Source organism: Cimex lectularius, unplaced genomic scaffold (genome assembly GCF_000648675.2).
Source record: "Cimex lectularius strain Harlan isolate CLEC.00 unplaced genomic scaffold, Clec_2.1 scaffold411, whole genome shotgun sequence".
Lineage (NCBI taxonomy): Eukaryota > Metazoa > Arthropoda > Insecta > Hemiptera > Cimicidae > Cimex > Cimex lectularius.
The window spans coordinates 45,213-61,463 of record NW_019392972.1 but is presented as its reverse complement, the minus strand read 5'-3'; the positions used below and the strand labels follow the sequence as shown (position 1 = coordinate 61,463).

Below are 16,251 nucleotides of genomic sequence, written 5' to 3'. Positions count from 1 at the left end.
TAAGGTATTGGTTGAGATAAAAAAGTCAGTGTCACGAGCGGGATTCGAACCCACGACCTTCGGCTAAATACGCCGCTGCTCTACCACTTAATCTATCGCGACTTCGATCCACTCAGACACTAAGTCCCCATCTCAACCTTAAAAAGGCAAAAAGAGGGAAAATTCGAACGGTTGTAGGCTGAGATGGGGAGTTGGTGTCCGAGAGGATCGAAGTCACGATAGCTCAAGTGGTTAGAGCAGCTGCGTATTGAGCCGAAGATCGTGGGTTCGAATCTCGCTCGTGGCGCTAACTTTTTCATTAATCTTACATAAAAAGATTAATAACTTGAAAGAAGTAATTTGGTCAACAGACCACTAAATATAATGGATCTAAAGAAGATGTGTATTTCAGTTCTTTTGTGATCAGTGCAGCTAAAGAACTTCACAATCCTTCACAAGTTATTTTTTTAAAGGCAGATAAAAAATCTATTCAAATTATTAAATAAAACCTTTATGTAAATTTTATTTATCATGGAATCGGTAACAGCTGTGTTTGCAAAAAGAAGAAGGGAAGATGAATTGATTATCGCCTGTCAGTCAAAAGGGAAGGGGTTCGGTTAATGTCTTATTTTAAAATTAGATCTCGTATCTCATGAATGGGAAATCATTAATCAATGTTTACTTTTCATTACCCTCCGTGAAGACCGGGAAGACGGAGAGAGAAGTCACCCGGGGGTAAAGGGTGACACGGAAGGGGCAGACAAATTCTATTGTTTAGACAATGAGGGCCGGCTTTGATAGATTGATCGATATTTTTCTAACTCATTTACCTCAATATCTATCAGCGGATTAAGACCTTTTTTTATTTTGTGAACCGGCCGACCGTAAGACACCGGTTACAAAGGCATTTCTCAAAGAGACAAACACAAAAGGGATTTTTTTCTTTCTTTCTATAAGCCTTCATTCTTCCCTTATAATGTTCAAAATATGCTCATTAATTATCAAATATTTAATCAGTTTAAAATAATGTCATAGGAAAACTTTCTTGTTAAATAAAGGACCGGTTCGTACGGTCATTTTGAAGATGCTTTTTTTCCGTTGAACGTGTTCGGAATAGTGATTATAAAGTTATTTTCACACGAGAATATTATTGGGTTAATAACTTTATTAAAATGATTTTTTTATGATGAAACCTCCCCGTGTAATTTCCAACCGGTAAATTAAAGTAATAAATATTGTTTGTTAATTACGATGCTACTTTAATAACAGGTAAGTGTCCATTAAATTTTAGTACTTCGAGGGAATTTAAATAAAATGTAAATAAAAATACGCATACTTCATTATTTTATTAAAAGAAATATTTTGTTTTAAACTTTTTAACTTAGTGAATATTTTTTCCCGTACTTGATGATACTCGTGTAAAATATATAAAATAAAATATTGTATATAAAGTTTTGGGGAGTACGCATGGGTTAGATTAGGTTAGGTTATGAATGATTAGGTTACGTAGGGTTAGGGTTAGGAGTAAAGTTAGGTTACATCCATGCTTCATTTTTTCAGATTAAGGTCTAATAAAAAGTTCATTTGTGGTAACATAAAATATTTGGTGCTTTGTGACATTCGAAAAGTAAACATTTCCTTTTGCGCTATCAAAAATTATTTAAAAAATCCCAGAAATGAAGAACGATTATATGAAAAATATACGCATACTTTATTATTTTATTAAAAGAAATAGTTTGTTTTAAACTTTGCATAGTTGATATTTTTTTCCGTACTTGATGATACTCTAGTAAGATATATAAAATAAAATATTGTATATAAATTTTTGGGGAGTGCGCATGGGTTAGGTTAGGTTAGGTTATGAATGATTAGGTTACGTAGGGTTAGGGTTAGAGGAAAGTTATGTTATATATACATAATTCAATTTTTTCATTTGTGTTAACATAAAATTCTCCTGTGCTCTGTTACTCTCGAAAGTTAAAATTTTCCTTCTGTACTATAAACAAATTTAAAAAATGACGAAAATGAAGACAAATATATGCATACTTTAATATTGTGTTAAGAGAAATATTTTGTTTTAAAGTTTTTTTTTTTTTTTTGGCGTTATGAACTATGCATATTAGCCATGTGACAATTCTTATAGTGTGTTCAAATTTGGGGGGGTTAGCCAGAGGCGACGGTGGGAATCGAACCCACGACCGCGGCGTGAGAGTCTCTCATGCTAACCACTCGACTACCGCGGTCCCCCAAATTGTTTTAAAGTTATCAATTTAATTGTTTTTTCTTTCGGTCTATAATTTTATACTTATATTTAAAATAGATTATTTTTTAAATATATATATTGTTGGGAGTTTGCAAGGTTGAGGTTAGGTAAGGTACGAATTCTTAGGTTTAGGAAGGTTAGCCTAAGGTTAGGATTAGGTTACAAATTTGTGTTTAATTTTTTTATTTATAGTAAAAGTTGAAATTTTCGTTGTACTATTAAAAAATCACAAGAAAATAAAAATTCATATCCAACGATTAAAGTAAACATATTGTCAGATTCTGCTAGACATCGTCAGACCGTGTAATTATACGAATTTTAGAACCATCAACACAAAGTCTTGTTAATCATGATGAAGAACCCTCCAAGAAATTAATTTTTATTTCACTTTTTTATTAGTGGAAGTTGTATTAAGGAATAGAAAGATGGTCAAATTTTTCATGAAATAATAAGTGTAATTAAAAAAATAAGCGGTTAAAAAATAATGATGATATTGTAACTAACGACTTGACTGTAGTTGTTTTAAAGAGATTAATGGACATTGGACCTGTGAGAGCGAGAATGATCTCAGCCATTAAAAAGTCCTTTAGCACACTGACGAAGGAATCTAATCGGAAGGAAACCGGACGATTTGGCCTTAGGAGCTACACAATTCTTCTTATTAACGTAATAATTTCCTTCATTATAAATCTGACATGAAATAGGTCATATGAAAAATATCATTCTCACCCGGCCATAGGCCACACTTTGTTGACACGCGGTTACATTTGGGCGCCAAAGTTTGACACAGTATCAAGTTTCTAGGTCCCATATTTCTCAAATAAATATAATATTTGATGAAATATTTAGTACCGCATCGGGTGATCAAGTACTGAATAATCGTACTTACATTGTTTCCATTTTGCGTTTTAGTCATGATCGGTCAAACCTCAAACCTTGATTTGTTCAGAAAGGGAGCAGTCTCTGACATCTCTCTCTCTCTTTATCTCTCTATCTCTCTCTTCTCTAATTGCTCCTCGTCGTTTCGACAGAATTGAGAATTAGTTTCTCCAAACGTTGAACGCCGTCAGACTGGCCGAACATCAAGATAAAAACGGATGATTAAACGGAATCCATTTAGGCCTTTTTTAATTTTAATTCCCGGCCATAGTCGAATCCCTCCCTCTCCGATATCGAAAGATAGTTCCTTCTTTCTTTTTCTTCTTCTTCTTCTTTTATTTTTGTTCCTACCCGTGAATATAATTATTATTCCGTAATTAGAATCATTTCGGAATGCAGGTTTCTAACCGTTCTCCCAACTCTGCCCAAATGAACCCACAATTAACTTCGATTCCGTGCAAACAGAAACGGCCCGATCGGCTAAGAAATTAGAAGGAAAGCTGAATTTAATTTCAAAGTCTTTCGGCCAAAGTCTGCCCCTTGCCATGACTATCGTCCCTATACTCATCATTGGTCAAGATATGAGATTAAGTGGTAGTTTTATTTATAGTTAAATATCATAAAAGATCAACTAAAACAGTATTAAAATTATTTAATGGTGTTGTAAATTGTCCATTACTTCTGCTTTAACTGCAAGTAGTTAAAGTACTTATAAACAGATCAAAGAATAGTGGCAAACCTGAGTGATGCCCAATTAGACGTCTAATTCCACGTGAAATTGTTAAAAATAATTATTGACCGTCAGATAAATTTTCACACACATTAATAAAACTTCTTTCAATTAATTAATCTTTATGTAAGTCATTGGTTGAAATGAAAATGTCAGTGTCACGAGCGGGATTCGAACCCACGACCTTCGGCTAAATAAGCCGCTGCTCTACCACTTGAGCTACGTGACTTCTATTGAGCAGAAGATCGTGGGTTCGAATCCCGCTAATGACACTAACTTTTTCATTTCAACCAATACCTTACATAAACATTAATTAATTGAAAGAAGTTATTTGGTCAATCGGACCACGAAAATTAATTGAATTAATAAAACTGTTGCTCTAGCAAATAAAACTTTAGAAATTATTACACGCCATACTAAACATTTCCATGATCCAGATGCACTTAAAATTTTATACACCTCCACTGTAAGACCAATATTAGATTCTTATTCACCCTTTGGGCTATCGAAGCGATTCAAAAAAGATTTTTACTACTTATACATTACAGAAACATGGAGAATACAAAGATACACCATACTCATCGTTATTGTCGGATCTGAAATTGACGACTGTTCTGTACAGAAGGAATTTCTTTGGTTGTATATTATTGCATAAATTATTACATTCCTTAATTGATTGCCCATTACTGCTTAAACGAATTAACTTCCATGTTCCATCTTATCGTTCCAGACGTCAAATAACGTTCTCCATGATTGCCACAGAACTAATTATGCCAAATTCAGTTTTATAGAAAGAACAACAAATTTGATACACTCGTTCGAAAATATACATATATATAATGTCAGTTTAAGCATATTTCATTACTAATTACTTAGTGAAGTCACGATAGCTCAAGTGGTAGAGTAACGGCGTATTTAGCCGAAGGTCGTGGGTTCGAATCCACGTGGGTTTTTTTTATCTCAACCAAAACCTTAATTAATTGAAAAGAATTTATTTGGTCAAGCGGACCACGAAACCTAATAAAATGCAATATAATTAATAATTGATCTTGATATACTGTTAATACATATTTCAAATTGTTTCTATTCATTCCAAATTGTTTGTTTATTTGTTTTATTGTTTTTTTTATTATTATTATTATAAATATTTCTAAATTTAAGTATAGTTATAACCTTAACATTTTTATTGCACACATTTGTAATTGGGAAATCGAAAATAAATAAATGGCTATTGTTACTAGATTAGATGTTTGTTCGATATGTGGAACGCTGCTGCCTCTTCGATAAAAGATTTTCACGATTTTTTAATAAAAATACTTACTCATATAAGTAAACTTCGATAAGAATATATTCGATTAAAAAATTTTATTCGTATGACTGGGATTTGATAAGTCTTTTGATCAAAATATCATTTTGGAAATATTGGATAAACGAGTCAACTGTGCTAGGTTAGCCAGTATATTTTTAATATCTTTTGCTTTAAGTACTCAAGTTTTTAAGCATTTATTTGGACTTTAGAGATATATAATTGATGGTATTGCCTAAATACTTTAATCAAGGAACTTATAACCAGGTGTTAAAATTAATTGAGCCTTGATACTTTCAAACATTTACAAAATGGCATACTTTTACACATTTGACATAAATATATAATAGTCAAAACCCTTCGTTTTTCAGGACTTCGTGAAGTCTGTACAGGGTGGTCAGCCGTCGTGTTAAAAAAAAAATCGGTGACAGTACATCTAAAGAGGAATAGAATGCCATAAACCTCATGGTTTTATCTCTTTTGGATGAGTCCTTTTTTGTTCTAAAATTGCCAGTCTACTTACAAAATAACTGCACAAACATCATGAAATTTGCGAAATGGTAAGTTTGGATCAACTTCTATAAACCGTTACGTTACATTTTTCAAAATGTCCAACATGCTGAAAACATCACCATTTTATGTGCCTTCCGACGGTCTGTACGAAACCTCGATTATTTTGATTATTTGAAGGGAAATTTCAATTGAACGTTCCGTTTCCCAACCTTGAGGTGATTTGAACAGGTAAGATATATAATCAAGTCAATGCAAGCTAAGTTGGTAGAGAGCACAGGAGTCCCAGAGGTTAAATGCTAAAAAGCATCACCGCTTCTCACTCATACTGCTAATTTCATGCTTTTGTGCAGTTGTTTTGTAAGTAGACGGGCCATTTTTAGAACAGAAGTTCACAAATATAAATGGAAACTCGGTGTAAATTTAAAAATTGGGTCCAAAGTTGGGAAAAGTTACGTTAATGGAAAAAATTCAGGTTTTATGTAAAGAAATATGGCCATTTCATTTGTCCAATCCAATCCGATTACACGACATTTGAAAAATGGCAAAAAGGAGGGAAAATTCAAAAGGTGCGGTTGAGATGGGAACTTATCTTGGGCGTATCAAGCCGAAGATCGTGGGTTCGAATCCCGCTCGTGCCATTGACTTTTTTATCTCAACTAAAAACCTTAATTAATTGTTATAGTAAAAGTTTAAATTTTAACATTTTTTGAAAATAGAAAAAAGGTTGGCAGTGATATGAGAAGAGAACAGGATAAAACGAAAGTAGGACTTTAATATTTAGTGCCAATCCACTAGAAGAATTATATATTAAGATAGAAAAAAATGGTTTTTGAAACGAGTGAAATTGTAGTAAGGCTGAATAATAAATCCATTAATTCTTTCGCATATTTATTGCGGTGTAGGTGGGTTTTTTATTAATTGCGTATAAAAAGGAAACAGATGTAAATTTTTCTATCGCATTGTTTTAATTTTTCCGTAACTAGATTTTTTTTTAAACGTGATCTCTTGGGATTTCAATGGGATTTTCAAGATTCAGCAACATCTTCCCGATATTCGATCATTTTCTTGGCAATTGAAGAGAGCTATACTAGAATTAGATCTACTAGAATTTCCCAAAATTCAAATTCAAATTTGGCAAAGATGAAGACGTTCGAAGACGTACAAACCAATGTACTGTAAGACAAGTTTGTTCGGCGCACAATGGTCTAAATGCGCGCGCGCAACAAAAAAAAACCCCTTACTGCTTTATATTCATTTTATTGTTTATAATATTGCCAATGTTAACGAGAAAAAAAGGCAAAAAGGAGAAAATTGGAAAGGTAGGTTGTGATGGGGAGTTGGTGTTCGAGTGGATCGAAGTCGCGATAGCTCAAGTGGTAGAGCAGCGGCGTATTTAGCCGAAGGTCTTGGGTTCGAATCCTGTTCGTGACACTAACTTTTTCATTTCAACCAACACCTTACATAAATATTAATTAACTGAAAGAAGTTATTTGGACAATCGGATCACGAAATATAATGTATTACAAACTGTGTGAAATTTTATCCATCGACATCATGGGGTCGGGTAATATTAATTGAGCATAAACAAGAGGTTTTTCCCGCCTATGAACCACTTTGTTATGGGGCGGCAAGGGAAAAAGTTCCCGCAAGACGGCCGGACAGTGCTGCACCGCAGGTACTTGTGCTTTGTACTTCGGACGGCAAAAAACCGCAGTGTGCACCGGGACGACGGAGGACTTCGCTGTACTGTCGACGTCCCTCTCCAGATGGCGGACCAAGCCGCTTCTCCATCTTTCCGACGAATCCGAATATATTCCCATCAAGTTAAAACTCGACATTGCTCGTAAAGGTTTCTCTAGTCTGATCGAAAGTCGAGATTTGTTTGTTCGATATCGTGTGTACGCGTGTTGGAAAAGACTACGGCCCTCGTCTTCTCGTTTAAAATACCCAAAACCGATCGCGCCATCTCGGCAAATCTACCAGGTATAATTGCCAAGGGTGAATCGATCCCGGTCCAGGGACAATGGACGGCGTACAAATAGCCCACAGTATCATGTTTTGAAGATTAAAAATTACACGGACGTAATCGTGCCGACTAATCTCGGGCCGATGTAGGCAGGGGGAACGGTTCAAACGGACGGCAATTCAACAACAATAAATTTGTAAACGTGACTCTACCAACTGTCCCAATTTCAATTAATCGCATATACTTAATTCACTTGTTACATGGAAGGGCGTGTCCGGACTTAGCTTTCCACCTCGGATTGCCCTCTTTATTTATTTTTTTAAAAACAGTTTTTCGATTATTTCGAATAGCAAAAACGGGCGGACAAATCGAAACTCGATTACTCTTGAACCGGATGTCGACAGACAACGATCGTAATGGAACAAATTCCAGGGGTATTTCACGCTTCCGATTTTACTTTAAAAGAGAACCCTTCGTAACTACAACACCCGATTCGAGTAATTGCAGAAAGTTATAACGAAACAATTTACTAAGGATGGTCGGTCAGGTTTAGAACCTCGCCGGGAGTAATTTGATATAAATGTGCGAGGTTCCGACTCGCAACGATCGCCTTGGGCGATAAAAGGGAGCGAGTTACGAGGGCCTAGAACCACATTTTGACTTCCAAGGAGAAGTAGGGTCTTTTATATTTTTTCCCTTTATTTCTATCGACTATAAGGAGCTTCTATTTATATATAAAGCAATTCTGATTTCCAATGTATTTTATTACCCGCCGTTCAGGGTTATCGGTCCGAGTCAATTGAAAAATCACCCGGGAAGAATGTGGACTTAGGGTTAATTAATTTTGAAATTGCCAGTTTGGAAGATAACATTGATCTTTTACTCAGCAGCGTTTCCAAATAAGGCGAAAAATTATACTTCGTTAAAATTCCTCGTTTCCAAAACTCATTTTAATACACAAAAAAATAATAAATTTTTTAACGCTATTTTTAGGCAGAATAGTTTCGTTGTCTTTTTATTTCAGTAGGTAATCAATTTTTGAGGGACTCTTCGGTCTCAATGTTTTCATTATTATTATGTCATTAATGTAAAACACTTCGGCTTCAGTGTGCAATAATTATAAAAACAGGAAAGCTGAATAGTGCGAGGCAGGGGAGTGTCGCCGAAAATAGAAATTCAACAGAAATAGAAATAATAAGGAAACGTCGCGTTATTGTTCCAAAAAATGTATTTATTATAAAAATCAATGTTAATTCGTCGAAAAATAATAAAAACAAAGAGATTAGTGAACCGCGCCACGGAATGTACTGGCATTTTTATAAATTAAAATGAGAAAAAAATATCTGTCAGCGTTAAAAGTATTAATGAAGCAGTACATCAAATAACAACGATAATCAAATATGTACGAGAGAAATTCAGACCAGAACTACAGGTTTAACCCTGGCTCAAGACAAGAAAAATTTTTCGGTAGAAGACGGATCTGTTAAGTTTGACATTTTTTGGGTAAATACACCGATTTTATTTACGAAAAATAATATTTTAGTATAAATTTTGTAATTAATGTTTCTGCTCTTTTAAGTTGGAAAATAGAGACAGATTTTTAGACAATTACCGTTGACGAAGTGTTTCAACCGATTGGACAAAACTTAAAGGATGGACGAAATTTTTCCACAACAACGTCACGTATTTTTAAATTAAATAAAAAATACACAATACATTTTCAATATAACAGTGATTCTCAACAATATCCGAGTGAAATTCAAACCGAGCCTTCGGGTTTAACCCTGGCACAAGACAAACGATTTTTCTGAAGAAAAAAAAATAGTCATTATTGTCAGGCATGCTTTTTCAACAAATGCACGAATTTTATTTATGAAAAGTGTAATGCAATATATAGTATAAATGTTAGTTAATGTTTCTGTATTTTTATGTTGGAAAATGAACTATTATACTATTATAAAAACCGTTGGCCATGGTGTTTCAAACGATAGGACCAAACTCGAAGGATTTGGCAAAATATTTACCCCCAAATGAGCATGTATTTAAATCAAATAAAAAATAAATAAATATATTTTCTATATAACCGTGAATCTGAAGAATATACAAGGGAAATTGAAACTAGATATACTAATTTAACCCTGGCACAAGACGGATGATTTTTCTGAAAAAAGAAGAATCTGTATTGTCAGTCATGAGATTTTTTTGAAAATTGCGCGATTTTGGTTTATCAAAACATAGAGTATAAATGTTAGTTAATGTTTGTGCATTTTTATGTTGGAAAATTAACGAAGATACTATTATAAAAACCGCGTTGTGTGTTTGTGTTGGACAATGGACGAAGGCAAATCATAAAAACCGTTGGCCATGTGTTTCAACCGATTGGGCAAAACTCGAAGGACTCCGCGAAATATTTACCCCCACATGAATATGTATTTAAATAAAATAAAAAATAAATAAATATATTTTTCTTATAACCGTGAATCTCAAGGATATACGAGGGAAATTCAAACCAGGGCTACCGATTTAGCCCTGGCCCAAGACGGATAATTTTTCTGAAAAAAGATGAATCCGGATTGTCAGGCGTGTGTTTTTCTGAAAATGCACGGACTTTATTTATGAAGAGTAGAATTATAATATAAATTTATTAGTTAATACTTCTGTCTTTTTAATTTGAAAAATGGACAAAGATTCTCCTATAAAAATACCAGGCCATGTATTTCAACCGTCTGGACAAAACTTGAAGGATTTGGCGATATTTTTACCTACACATGAGCATGTGTTTAAATCAAATTAAAAAATTTTTTTTTTCAATATAACCGTGAATCTTAAGGATATACGAGGTTCATTCAAACCAGGGCTACCGATTTAACCCTGGCCCAAGACGGATAATTTTTCTGAAAAAAGATGAATCCGGATTGTCAGGCATGTGTTTTTCTGAAAATGCAGGGACTTTATTTATAAAAAGTATAATTAAAATATAAATCTAGTGCTTACTGCCTGTCTTTTCAAGTTTGAAAATGGACAAAGATTCTCCTATAAAAAACCGTTGGCCATGTATTTCAACAGATTAGACGAAATGGCGAAGAATTGGACGAACGTTTTCCTCCAAAATAGCATGTATTTACATTACATAAAAAAATACGTGAGATTTTATATATTGAAATAATTAAAACGCCAGGAGTGCCGTTTTGGTTCAAATCTCGCACAAGAATTCCGCCGTTGAAAACTTTCCTGAGATTTCGGAGCGTTTAGCATAATTTGGATCAACAACGTGGAATATTAATTAAAAACAAAAACAAAACAAACACGGCCAAGTATAATAAATAAGATAGAAACGGCGACCTTCTTTGATATTTTTCCCCCGGCTCGAATCCATTATGAAAAGGAGCCGTCGAGCCAAAGGTCCGATCAATTTGAGGGAGTGGCTTCTGGGCCTTAAAAATAAAAGTAAGAAATCAGACTTCTGGCAAACAAGCCTCTTCGAATTCCTTTCTCGTCTAATCGAAATCTCGAAGCTTATTCGAGAAATAGATCAGATGGAATAACGCGCAAAACAACCGCACGAATTTTCCACCGAACGTTTTCTTTGATAAGATTATCTCATTATTTCTATCGGTTATTTGAGGATTGAGAGATGAACAAATCGTGCGACTTATCGCCAAAAATAACGGCCGTCTTGCGTCTCCTGTGTCTGAAAGCAATTCTCTAAATCAGAACTCACCCCCCCCCACCCGAATATAAAACAATATTTTTTCTTAATAAACATTGCATTTTATTTCCAAAAATAATATTATACTAAAGAGTATCACAAGGATATTCTACAACAAGGATGATCCCGACAAAAAAACCAGGAAGATTTATAATAAAATTTGATTTAGACTTTTTATTTTTTTCTTCCATAAAAAAGTCTGGTTTTTTCAAAAAGTGTATAATACAGTTTGATTTATAGTTTTTTTAAGTTTGTTTTTCAAAAGGTTTACAGTAAAGTTTGGTTTCGATTTTTTTAATTTTTTTAAAGAGGTTTTTCAAAAGTTTATATTCAAGTTTGATTTATTGACTTTTCCTGTTTTCTTTCTCAAAAAAGACTGCTTTTTTCTGTAATATTACACGGATACATTCAAATTCTAAATTGTATAAAAAAAAAACCCTAAGGAAAAATTCATTCTAACAAGGTTTGCACTTGTTTCAGTATTCCATGTTCGACCACATTATAGCTGGGAAATTGTATTACATACTTAATTAAAAAAACTATAAATAATAAAAACTGTTCTGTAAAACTACTTATAAACACAGGAAAAAAGGTTGTAAGGGCGAAAGATTAAAAATATCAGAAATTCGAACATGGGGTTAGTTGCAAATGTTACATAAATCAGCACATAACCACTTCACTTAATTTATTATTATTATTTGTATTTTTCTTTTAACTTTAAAAACCAATTGTCGATTAAAAATCCCGTCCTATTTATATTCCATAATAAAGGAATATTTTATTACGATCGTCCACTCGAATTTACCATTTACTGAGTTATTGTATACAATAACATTACTATATATAATATAAATATGTTAGTTAGTTAATGTATTAAATAATTAGATGAAAAAACTCCAAATAATGAAAACATTGGTGTAAAACTTAAATTAAACGACGGTCTCAGGCCGGAAGAATCGTTTTAATGGGCAAACGATTTTTTTTTAATATCAGAAATTGTACAGTGGGTTAGTGTTACATAAATCAGCAAATAACTAATTTATTACGGTTAGGTTTAATTTATTTATATTTTTATTTTAACTTTAAAAACCGATTTTCGATTAAAAAATCCTCTAGTTATGTTCAATAACGAAGGAATTATTTATTACGATAGTCCATTTGAATTTACAATTTACCTTTTGAACCCATTTATTTATGGCATACAATAAAAATAACTATAAATATAAATATGTTGGTTAATATATTAAATGATTAATAATATTTTGCCAGATCGATGGTAAAAAATATTGTTAAAATTTATACCCTTCTAATCGAAAAAGAATTGAACGCTTGCTATGCAAAGAAAATAAATTATTTAGGAGGGAAAACCATATTGCGAAAAATTTAAATTTATGCAGAATTAAATTAATTAATATTTATCGACCGGTAAATAACTTAAATAGGTTTTTTTTTCTGTAATAATTTGTTTTGGAAAAAGAAACAGCCTGTGAAAAAATGGGAAAATGTATATCAACTATGTATGAACTGATAACGATTTCAGCGTGCTAAACATGTTTTTATGTAAAATTGACTGTTTTGAATCGGTTTAGGTTTGCCTATTTGGGAAAATATTTTTTCCGAATTTCTCCCACGTGTGACGAATTTATTTGGCCGTTTTGTCAATGTTGGGAGAAGGGTTGATTTTCTTCCTTTTAACCGGGTGAGGTAAAATAAATCAAAAAGTCATCATTTGCCGAACGAGACGCGTGTTAATTTAGAATTCGGTTAATCCGAGTTAACAGACTTCGTTTTTTTTAAGAGGCCGACTCGAGCTCCTCGAATCTCTTGAATTATTTACAATTCATAAATGTTAATTTTTTCACGGCACGCGCTGAAGGCGGCTACTTAGCAGCTACTGTCGGCGGCCTTTCTTCCACTCCGGACAAGACACGCAAAGGATTTCCGTTGAGGTTCTCAACAGTTCTGGGTTTGTTTGATCAGTTGGGCGTGAGTTTCGCGTAGGGGTGGGCTTTTTTTGGAACGTGTCTAAAAGTAAATTGTTATCACAGTTCCATGATAATGTGAAAAAGCCGGTGAGAAGGATGTGCCTCAGACTTGATTTATCACAGTCCTACGCCAAAGACGCGGAGATTTCTGATAAGGTGATTTGAACGTCGGTAGAGACGGGGAGTGTTCCAAGATTGCCTCTCAGGACTGCGACCGCCGGCTTAAAAAGCCGGCAAATTTTCCGCATATTGTACAATTTACCTTGTTCGATTGTAACAGGACTGGACGGGAAGGTCCTTCCTTAGCCAAAATTTCGTTTTCGTCGTCACTGAGTATTTTCACAACACTTGCACATACACATCAGGAGAGTGAGTCGAGAAATGCAGGTGTCAAAAAAATCATGTAGTCATGTAAAGTACGGCCGACGGGGTCCACGGGTCACAAACGTGGCACTTGATCACACCTTGGCACTGTTAACGACGAGCCACCTGCTAACTTGAGGTAGTAAGGTGCCCTATCTATCTGGTACTGGACCAGGTGAGTAAAAACTCCCCACCTTCAATCCCCACCTTGGTATAAAATCATCCCCACCAAACGGCAGAAGCACCACTACTTTTCAACCCTTTCATCTCTGACGGCGATCTGAATTTTAAATGAAAATCTACATCGGATCGCCTATCAGATCGACAGAAATCCAATTCTTCCGACGACAATGTAAAAAGTTCGTTACAAAATTAAATAAACAGACATAAACCTTATCAATAATGTTCACGCATTTCTTAATAAATTCTGCGATATGACTTTAATTTTAACATCGATGCATCTTCTATTACTTACCCCTATTAAAGTCTCTTCGTTTCGCCCTGTTTTCCGACGTTTTTCAATTAATATCAGTTCTTATGATCCATGAAAAGCTGGTCATAATAAAAAGCTCTGAATTAAAAAGAACGTAAGAAAGTTGCATGAAAATTAGTTTTAAATAAACGATATGACTGTACTCGAGTACTTACAGCAGCTTTGTGTCCAGGTCCGATTTTTCGTAATAAACACGGTTTATAGATTTGTTAATTGTAGTTAATTATATTAATGTGTATATTAGAACAGTTACGTGAGAATGTATTTATAAGCGTGAATGTGTGTTTAGTGCAAAATCGTCCACCTATCGACTAAATGCTTGCAGATACTACTTCGTGTGATTCATTGATTGTAGAAGCAGAAATCGCAAAGCCAGAAGCTGTTTTTGAGTTTGCATAGACCAGTGTGCGATCTGTTTATGCAGCAAGGATTCCGTGCGAGAGAAGAAGCTTAAATCAACAAGGAAAGAGCTGGCATTTACTTTGCATGGATTTGCTTACATGCTACTTTTCCTTGGGGGCGTTTTCGTGCGATTCCGAGCTAGTAGAAGCTTCAGTCTCAAAGAAAGAAGTTGTCATTAACTCTGCATAGGACGTAAGATAGAAATTAGCTGTGATTGACTTTGCGTAGACCAGCATGCGACCTATTAACTCATATCGAGTGTAGATTCTTAAATCGCTAAGAAAGTTACTGTCATTGAATATGGATGAACCAGAATGCAGCCTGGTTACACTGTGACAATCCGCGAGAGTAGAAGCTAAAACTGCAGAATAAAAGCTGTTTTTGATTTTGCATGGATCAACTTGCGACCTGTTTACACTGTCCGCGATTTCCTGTGGGACGAAGTTAAAATCGCAAAGAAAGAAGTTGTCAGTAACTTTACATGAATCAGCTTGCGGCCTGTTTATTCTGCGAGTGATCCTGTGAGAGTAAAAACTGAAATCGCAAAGAAAGAAGCTGTCAGTAACTTTACATGAGGTGAGAGTAAAAGCTGAAATCTCAAAGAAAGAAGCTGTCAGTAACTTTACATGAATCAGCTTGCGGCCTGTTTATTCTGCGAGTGATCCTGTGAGAGTAAAAACTGAAATCTCAAAGAAAGAAGCTGTCAGTAACTTTACATGAATCAGCTTGCGGCCTGTTTATTCTGCGAGTGATCCTGTGAGAGTAAAAACTGAAATTGTAAAGAAAGAAGCTGGTTTTGACTTTGCGAAGATTTACTTGCGAGCGATTGCGAGAAATTCTGTTCGAGTAAAAACTTAAATCTCAAGAAGAAAAGCTGTCATCGACTTTGCAAGAATTAACTTGCGACTAGTAGACTCTGCCAGCGATTCCGTGAGTGTGGAAGCTTAAACTGTAAAGAAAGGCGATATCTTAGGCTTTGTGTGCGATCTGTTCACACTGCGAGTGATTTCGCCCGAGTAGACACTTAAATCGCAAAGATCGAAGCTGGTTTTGACTTTGCGAGAATTAACTTGTTTACACTACGAGCGATTCCGAGAAATCCTGTGCGAGTACAAGCTTAAAACTCAAGAAGAAAAACTGTCATTGGCTTTGCAAGGATTGCTTTGCGACCAGTACTACACTGCCAGTGTTCCGCGATATTAGAACCTTAAATTGCAAAGAAAGGCGATATCATAAACTTTGCATAGTTCAGCTTACGACCTGTTTATACTGCGAGCGATTGATTTTTTTTAAACCCAACTTCTCATTGGAACGTCGCGTTGGATTCATGTAACTTCCTCAACCTGATGATGTGCGTCCAGTGCTTGAAATCCGTATAATTATAAACAGCAACCTGTAAGATCCATCCTTTACAAAAAGTGTTGGATTCTTCGCGTCGCTGGACTCGGCAATGTATTCCAATTTAAATTTAAAATTGAATCTCCGGGAAAGGGGCACTTTTGGAATTTAAAAAAGTATTTGAATTAGTTAATATTATTTATAAGTTAGTAAATTTAGATTAAAAAAAAACACGTATTGCTCTAAAGATAATTTTATCGACCGTTTCGAAACGTTCGCGGTGCACAGGGCCGATTGCCGCTCATTACATTTTCGACTCGGAAAT

At 34.5% G+C, this 16,251-nt stretch overlaps 1 protein-coding gene across 4 annotated transcripts in view; it reads right to left on the bottom strand.

Moving 5' to 3' along the window:
• The window catches only part of LOC106663311 (protein grainyhead), an 86,315-nt gene extending 72,305 nt beyond the window's left edge, over window positions 1-14,010 (bottom strand). For 2 of the 4 annotated variants that reach the window (XM_014388049.2, XM_024229542.1), the window contains exon 1: window positions 13,593-14,006. The gene's annotated coding sequence lies outside the window, so the exon portion shown is untranslated. Of the gene's footprint in view, window positions 1-13,592 lie in introns of all 4 variants that reach the window. The other 2 variants (XM_024229541.1, XM_024229543.1) reach the window with 2 other exon arrangements.
• Between the last annotated feature and the right edge of the window lie 2,241 nt (window positions 14,011-16,251).